The sequence below is a fragment of the Rosa chinensis genome, chromosome 6 (assembly GCF_002994745.2).
Source record: "Rosa chinensis cultivar Old Blush chromosome 6, RchiOBHm-V2, whole genome shotgun sequence".
NCBI classification, from domain to species: domain Eukaryota; kingdom Viridiplantae; phylum Streptophyta; class Magnoliopsida; order Rosales; family Rosaceae; genus Rosa; species Rosa chinensis.
In genome coordinates this window covers 9,276,367-9,284,075 of record NC_037093.1, presented here as the reverse complement: position 1 = coordinate 9,284,075, position 7,709 = coordinate 9,276,367, and positions in this window count along the sequence as shown.

Sequence of the window (7,709 nt, the reverse complement as noted above, 5' to 3'; positions counted from 1 at the left end):
CCCTAACCTCTATGACATGTACAGTACTTGACATTGACTTTGACTACTTGGTTTGCCAGATGGCAGTGATCCATAGGCCTCTTGTTAAAATTGACTAAGATCTGTCCATAATCAGAACAAGAGTCAAAGTCAAAGTAATCTTTCTGATAGCAGCATACAAATTAGATCTCCAGGTCTCATCGTTAGAAAAGCCTAGCGGACACTATCTACATTGCGCTCTAATGGTCTTCTTCCTTAGTCTCTAAAACACAGATCGAAGCAATGAGACATTGAGACTGATGAAATGAATATACTCAGATGTCAGATCTGTACTGTACGGATAGTCTGGACTCTAAAGTGGGCTTGCATATATATTGGCGGCGTAATTAAGTTAGAGACAATCGCCAATAATGAGGAGATGGGATAGAGGAAGTACCTGATCAGACGACTGAGACGGGCCCGGAGAGGCTGCCTCGATGCTGCTGGGACCAGGAGCTCCAACAGGCGGCGCTGGTGGGCCCGGCGAAAGAGCTGCAGGAGTTGGAGCCAGAGCCGGAGATTTCACCTTGGGAGATGGAGCTGGGACAAGAGCTGGGGGCGATGCAAGAGGAGCTGGTGGTGGAGTGGCCGGGGGAGGAGTTGCAGGAGGTGGGGTTGCCGGGGGAGGGGTGGCGGGTGGTGGAGTTGCCGGGGAGGAGTGGAGGGTGGTGGAGTTGCCGGGGGAGGAGTTGCGGGTGGTGGAGTGGCCGGAGGGGGAGCGCTGACTGGTGGTGGGGTGGCCGGAGGTGGAGTGGCCGGCGGGGGTGCGCTGACTGGAGGAGGAGTGGCTGGTGGTGGTGATGCGGTCACTGGTGGTGGTGAGGCGGCAGCTGGGGGAGGTGAGGTGGCAGCTGGGGGTGGGGATGAGGTGACCGGTGGTGGAGTAGTGGGGGTTGGAGGAGCTGGTGTGGCGGTGGGTGAGGTAGAGGGAGATTGGCCTCCGACTCCGGCGACCGCAATGCAAAGGAAGCCTAGGAAGAACAAGGCATTGCGACTCATGTTGTCTCTGATCTCTCTGTGTGGGATTAACAGAGAGAAAAAGAGAGAGAGAGTGAGTGAGTTTGAGGGAGAGAGAAGTAATGGGAATGGTTTAAATAGGGTTCTCGTTATAAGAGGAATGCGAAGAAGCATTGAAGCAGGTTCGGGTTTATATATAATTTCACATGGGGATTGGAGCTGGCTAAGCCTAAGCAGAGCCAGGATGTACCAAACAGATCGATCTGTAGCGTCCGATTCGCGCCGTTGGGTCCCGCTGTTGCCACATGCCATTGGCTTCAAGGAAGATTATTGACGCTTTGTTTGGTACGTTGTGTTTGGGAATTAGGGTTAATTATTTTAGGGTGTTTTGGGGTTTACATTCTGGTGTTTGGTGCATGTGAAAAACAGACCAACTCATCCCTGGGACCCCTTCATGTCTGCTTAAATACTCTACATTATCAGAGATTATTCAGAGCACCGCCGTGCACTTGCACCAACATAAATGAATGGCTAGATTTCCATATGTCAATATAGAACGTTGATCCTGCGCTATGCAAGTTTAGAGGGGTAAACTAACTCAACTCAACTCCAAATTTAGGAAGTTAGGATCATGTTTGTTCGACTTTTTGGTATAAATAGGTTCGTTTTTAGCTTCTAATTGTATCGTTTATTCGTATTAATTAATTTCTAGTTAATAAAAAAAAAAAAACACAACTCCAACACACGTTCAATTTGATTTTTCTCAAAAATACTATAAAAAAAAGTTATGCATATCGGAACTTTACTGTATAGAATGATAATAGTAGTTAACCGGTTGTATGTAAGAATGATAGAGTTTGAGTTAAGTTTACACTTGACTTACTGGTTGACGCTCAACTAATATTGTATACACAATTTCCTCTTCATTACATTTGAGTTGCATTTGTATAATCATTTGGAGAGGATAAAATTTGTTTTTTGTAAAATTTTCAGATATTTCTATACACCGGTGCTAATTCTGTGCAACAATTTCACATGTAATTAATCACATGGTATAATTCATACATACTTATGGAACTAATTAATATGTGTATTATACGCAATTAATTTGGTCGTATGGATGACACAGCACTTTCTTTTCTCTTCTTGCTTTGGTAGGGAATAACATTGAAGATATGGTGGGTGTGATGTGAAATCACAACTGTGATAGCACAACTACTATATACCAATTTCCACACTTTCTTATTATATAGCACCTTATTACTTATTTTTCATTAAGAACAAAAAAATAAGTACTACTCTTGTACAACAGAATGATTATTGTACAATTGGTTGAACCATCCTCATTATACTTGCACGACAAGTAGACGTACTCGCATAAGTGAATTGCACCTTTGTTATATGAATTTTACGGTATGTATAAGATTTGATCGATTTAGTAATTGTTCTACATAGTTGTAATTTTTTGAATAAAAACATTGTAACAAAAAATTTCAAAACTCATTGATCTAACGAATAAAACAATAGAACTTTTATTATACATGTGCATGTCATGTACACATTGATCCAACGGTGCCTTAATCCCTGCAATGAACAATAAAAAGTCTAATCTTGCAATACTCACACACTGTCGGATCAATGTGTGCATGACATGCACGCATATAGAGTGGATAATCCGATAAAACAAACTCATTTAGATAACTTAAATACAATTGTGTAATTTCGTAACAGTTGCATGTTAAAAAAAAAAAATCGTTGCAGTTGCTTGGTGCCCTACCATAACATGCATGCCACTCTTAGTCGAACCATGGAAGTGATCACCATGTGCTCTAAATCATTGATGTTGTTGTGCATGGATTGAATCAATTGATGTGCAACTGTACACCTTCATTAGGTGGTTAGGGTTAAGCATTACTATCCTTTAATTTACCGTTTAGAGATCAATCATAAGTGATTATGATGAGGCCTAATTCATTTCTGGTGGACCTTAAGCACTTCATTGGGACCACGGCAGTTGTGATTTCTAAGCTAAGTATTTTGTCAATATTTCTAGAAAGGTTCTTGTGCAGTGGTGTGTAGGTCTCTTTCGATGATCACAACTGTTGATATAATCTAGGTTAGTAGTGACTAGTGCGAGTCCTTTTTACATATTCGATTGATTGATTGTTTACTCAGTTGTACTCAAATTTTTTTTAGATTTAAATTTAAGGGTGAAAAATAAAAAATAATTAAATGAGATTATTTATCTCATATTCTCTCTCATTGGATTTATATCAAATGACAATTTTACACAATTGAGCAAACAATCAACTTAGTAAGTGAATATAACCATTCCAGATTCTAATTTAACTGTATGTTTACAAAAATATTCTAAATTTAAACAATAAATGTACGTATCGAATCATTAGACTAATAATATAACCATTTCATGGAGTGGGCTTGTCCCTCCTGATATTAGAAGCTTTGTGGCTTCTCATTGTACTCTTTGATTAAGTAATATATTTTGATTGTTTTTCCCTTAAAAAAAAAAAATCAAGAATAAAAAAATAAAAAAAAGAATCAAGAAATGTTAAGGGAGTAGGCTAGAATGAACCAAAACATTTTTGCACCAAAGTGGGCCCAATGACGCGGCCTCTTCTCCTCCACATAAAGTGCAGATATTTTGTTGACTGTTAACTGTAAATATTGTGCCATCATGGTAAAATGATGAGGAGTTTTTGGTATTTTGGCATCTGGGATGAGGCTAAAGAGAAGACAAGGCCAGTCTTGAATTGACAAATATATGGTTTGGCAGCTTCTTCATCAAAAACACGGAGAAGCGAGGACTTGGATGATCCCAGAGCTCCGCCACATCAACTAGGCCATACGGTATTCACGGCCCTGCTTTGATATTATAATCTGGGTTCTACATTGAAGTTCGGATGTATTCGAAAAAACTTGAATGTCACTCATTCATTTGAGAAGGGTATCTCTGCACTAGTCTGTTATTTCAGGTCAATTGTTTTCCAATTTTGGGGTCAGAAATCATGAGCATCAACCACTTGGTGGAAAAGAGAATGGTATAATAATGAATCATAAGAAATAAACAAGAATCTAGAACCAAAAAAAAGAAAAAGAAAAGACTCGGCAGCAAGAGCTTTGTCGCTGGCTTATTAAGAATTTAGGACTGTCATCGCTAATCACGGCAACCGCCACAACTATCTGCCTTGTTGAATAACAATTTGATTGTATGAGATTGTGATTGACGACATCAAAGCCCAACCGATCTACTTCACTGGCAACAACGCGGGTTGGAAATTCGCCCTATTTTGATACATCTGACCCTTTCTTCTTATTCTTACGGTGGCTCTGCTTTGTTTCCAGCTTTATGGTTTCTGAAGACTTGAATGAGCCAGAGACTTACCAAGTCTTCCAACCTTATCTCCTCGATGCACATGCCTTTCTCCTTCTCCCTTAAAAGCCCCTGTGGTAACTTATTCAATCACACTTTCATCTTCCCTGTCGTATGCGAGTTGACCGGGACAATTTCACGGCTGACCGCACGGCGTCTCTTGGTCTACAAAAATTTTGGTTCATTCTAGACAACTCCTAGTACTTGTATCTTGGAGCTCCACCAAAGTTTGGGTCCACTTCTAGGTGCCTGTCATGCCGTGATCAGTGCCTTGAACCAAAATGTTACACTACAGCTAGCGGATTAATTATTAAGATTTAAGAAGGTCATGTCAAAGTTTTGAAAGGGAAATTTGAAGATAGAAAGGAACATATGTGCCAGCGTGGTTATCAATTTTCCTCGAATTCCAGCCATTATAGTACTCGATCGATCTCCATAATAGAACATGATTAATTGGGTCCACTTTAGCAAACTATCAAAAGGAAAATAGAAAAAGTAAAATAGGACGGCAAAGTATCTAGTCTTTTCTTCATCTATAATTATTTTTCTTAAAAAAGAAGAAGAAAGTTTAGTGAAATAAAAAAGCAAGACGTTGCTTAGAAACTATCCAAAGTTTATGTAAAACTTGAGCTCCCAAGATCCAAGAAATGACAAGAAAAAATAATAATTACACTCTATCTTGATAGGTAAGCATTCAAGCGCAGGAGATCAGCTAGGTTGTTGGGAACGAATAACTATGATATGTCACATATAGTACAGTACATTTCAGAATTTTGAGTTTCGAATGGTGATAGAAATCTCGATTGGAAATTGGAATAATTAAATTAAGTAATTAATTTGTTTTCTGTTCAAAGCTTGAAGTATGAAACTTTTGATTTAAACTTCATTCATTAGAAGCCAATTAAATCTCGATGTTCAAATCTAATAATGCTAATGAATAATGTATATAAGGGATGAAAATGTCTCATAATTAATCTGTAAAACCTAGCTTAGGTTTGCTTAATTATGACAAGCAGTTGGTGATTTGTATGATGTTAACTTGCTAGCCTCCTCTGGTTGGCCCATTTCTTTCATGGCGTACAACTGGAAGGATCTCAACTGCGCGTTGTCTACTTCCCTTGGATTGACCTGACTTATAGAAAGTCTTAAAATCGACACAGAAGGATCTGACAAGTGTATAAACGTCGTGCATGCTTTAAGGTTGTTAAGAAATATATATTATGCCTCTGTCATCATGAATATGGCATTATAACATCCTTAATTAATTTCTTCTATCAATCATAGACCTAGCAGAGCACTCTGCTAGGGTTTGTAGTGCGGCGACTCTCTTGGTCGTCGTCACCTATACTGACTCCATTCATGGAGAAATTTTCAGGCTTCAGCCTCTTCATTTTTACTTTCGTTGTCTTCGGAGGCAGTGCCCCTTTAGAGAGAAGTTAGGCCGCTGCTGGGGCGGTGTTGGGGGCCAAGTTTCTTTTGGTACGGGTTCGGAGGTAGGGAGCTATTACTGGGAGGAGTGGGATCCGGGTAGATGCTACGGCTTTCTCAATAGGTTGCTTCTTCCTGGCGGGGCTGCTGATGCGAGGGGCGAATTGGTGGGTGCAGAAGGGGGTCTTCCTCTGGCCGGATTGCGTGTCGGTGTGGGTGTTGTGTCCCACTTGTAGAGCTTCGATTTGTGGTGTTGGTGACCGGTTTTGGGTCCCCGACGTTCTTCATTGCCAAGTTTCTGGTAGGGTTTTCAACGGTGAAGGACGCATAGAGCAGGTTGACGTTGATTCAGTTTGGCGGTGGTCGTACCGTAGGTCAATTGGTGGTGCAGTTCTGGCTCTGGATTGGGTTGAGGCTCTTACCTGTGCGGAGTTCGTCGTCAGTCGGATTTGGAGTCCGATCTGGCCTTCTCAAAAGATGTTGGCATGCGCAGTTCGGCGTGGTCAGAAGCAAATTGCTGGGTTTACTTGGAGTACTCCAGGTAACACGTGGTGCTGGGCTTGGAGGAAGGGTCTACATCAGATCCGAATATGGGATCCAGGTGGGTCTTGGACCCGACCCAGGATCTTGTTACAACTTTTCTATTGGGTTCCCTTCCAATTATTGCACTGGTTTTGGGATCCTGATGTTTATTTGTATTAGGTTGAGGACTCAAGATTATGGTATTTGTTCGAAAGGGATCGTATGCTAACACGACCATGTTCTGACACCCTTGACCGTCTTCGATCTTTTGATGGAAGATTGCCCTCTGTTCTTTCTCAGATTGACTTTTGTCATTTTGTGAGTTGGATATGCATGGGTAGTCATACCATCGACTACAACATTCACTACACGACAACAATCTGTAGTGGTAAAACAGCGCTTGCGCTATTGCTATATTCCTATTTTCTTGTATTTTTGATGCAATTGTTGCGTCTTTTTCTTTTTCAGAAAGTTTGTAAGTTAAAATTATTTTTGATTATCAATAAAGTCTGACTTCCTTCAACTTAAAAAAAACTTCCTTAATTTGGCCATTAATAAAAGTATATATAAGGTTATTTCTTGCATGCCAAAGAAATTATAGTGCTTGATCATAGATATATAGGTGCACACATTCATTCTCCATGATAATGCTAGCTACCTCCTCAAACTTGAATTACAAGCTACTGGCTAGTATGTATAATCTTGATGATATGATCCATTTCCACGTTTTGGATCTAACATTCTAACCACTTTGTCGCACAAGAAATGATTAGGTTCTCGATCGATCCTCCACATAGTGAAGTCCTCTAATGTTCAAGGCTAGCTAACTAGAGTTGGAATGTTATCCTTTATATCCAAAAGAGTTGTTGAATATATGGTACTGGAGTTTTACCCTAAACCCTAATTGCAGATGGACGAATAGTGTGCCCAGGTTGTGATCTTTCCTTGACTTTCCCTCAGTTCAGTGACCTTTGTCTTGTACAACTAACTTCATTACTTTTACCTATAAGATGAATTAGTGGAGACTTATAACTTCAACGATTGACATTCACGATGAACCTTTAACTTTCATATTTTGAATTTCTCAACAAACAAGAAGAAAATAAAGAATGTCATATTAATGAGAAACAACAGACATTTGTTGAATTTTTCAAAGATAGAATTCTATGTTTAATTTGTAGTTACGCTCAATTGTGAGCGAAGGATATTGATAATGAGGTTTTGAGTTTTTTTTCACAAGTTTTGGCGATCACTTGTAACTCGTTACATTTGGTTATTAAAAGAATCAATCTTGAAATTTCACAGGCCAAGTGACAGGAGCATAAATACACATCATTTATATCGAAATCATCTATAATTAATTCCTAATTAGTTCATTGTATTTTTTGACATT